Consider the following 1,536-nt stretch of genomic DNA (forward strand, 5'->3'; position numbering starts at 1 on the left):
CACCCCAGGCTGGAATGAATAACCCACGAGTGCTTCAATCCCTCCAGGAGCACCCGTGGATCCCATGGCGCACAAACATAGACTGGATAATTGTGTGGGACCCCATAAACATCCCAGGAATGGTTCAATCTCTCCAGGAGCACCCATGGCTTGCATGAACATATCCCAACAATTGTATGGGACCCCATAAACATCCCAGGAATGGTTCAATCTCTCCAGGAGCAGTCAGGGCTTGCATGAACATCCCAACAATTGTGTGGGGGACCCCATAAACATCTCAGAAATGGTTTAATCCCTCCAGGAGTAGCCAGGGCTTGCATAACACATCCTGACAATCGTGGACCCCATAAACATCCCAGAAATGGTTCAATGCCTCCAGGAGCACCCATAGCTTCCAAGAAACGCAAACACATCCCAACAATCGTGTGGGGGACCCCAAAAACATCCCAAGAAATGGCTCAATCTCTCCAGGGGCACCCATGGATCCCATGGAGCAGGAACACATCCCAACAATTGTGTGGGGGACCCCATAAACATCTCAGAAATGGTTCAATCTCTGCAGGAGCACCCGTGGATCCCATGGAGCATGAACACATCCTGGATAATTGCGTGTGACCCCATAAACATCCCAGGAATGGTTCAATCCCTCTAGAAGCACCCGTGGTTTCCACGAAGCACAAACACATCCCAACACAAGCATGGGACCCCATAAACATCCCAGGAATGGTTCAGTGCCTCCAGGAGCACCCATGGGTTGCATGAACACATCCTGGATAATTGCGTGAGACCCCATAAACATCCCAGGAGGGGTTCAATCCCTCCAGAAGCACCCATGGCTTGCATAACACATCCTGACAATCGTGTGAGACACCACAAACATCCCAGGAATGGTTCAGTGCCTCCAGGAGCGTCTGTGGCTTCCAGGGAACACAAATACATCCCAACAATTGTGTGTGACCCCATAGACATCCCAGGAATAGTTCAATCCCTCCAGGAGCACCCGTGAATCCCTTGGAGCATGAACACATCCTGACAATCGTGTGAGACCCCATAAACATCCCAGGAATGGTTGAATCCCTCCAGAAGCACCCATGGCTTCCATGGAGCACAAACATATCCCAACAGTCATTTAGGGGACCCCAGGAACGTCCCAGAAATGGTTCAATGCCTCCAAGAGCATACATGGATCCCATGGAGCGTGAACACATCCTGGATAATTGTGTGTGACTCCATAAACATCCCAGGAGGGCTTCAATCCCTCCAGAAGCACCCGTGGTTTCCACGGAGCACAAACACATCCCAACACAAGCGTGGGACCCCATAAACATCCCAGGAATGGTTCAGTGCCTCCAGGAGCGTCTGTGGCTTCCAGGGAACACAAATACATCCCCAACAATCATGTGTGACCCCATAAACAACCCAGGAATGGTTCAATCCCTCCAGAAGCACCCATAGCTTCCTGAACACATCCCGACACAGGCGTGGGTCCCAAGGACGCGGCTGCAGCTCAATCCCCGGAGCTCTCCAGACACTTTC

The sequence above is a fragment of the Malurus melanocephalus genome, unplaced genomic scaffold, assembly GCF_030028575.1.
Source record: "Malurus melanocephalus ecotype Western Australia unplaced genomic scaffold, MMel_1.1 scaffold_593, whole genome shotgun sequence".
NCBI classification, from domain to species: Eukaryota; Metazoa; Chordata; class Aves; order Passeriformes; family Maluridae; genus Malurus; species Malurus melanocephalus.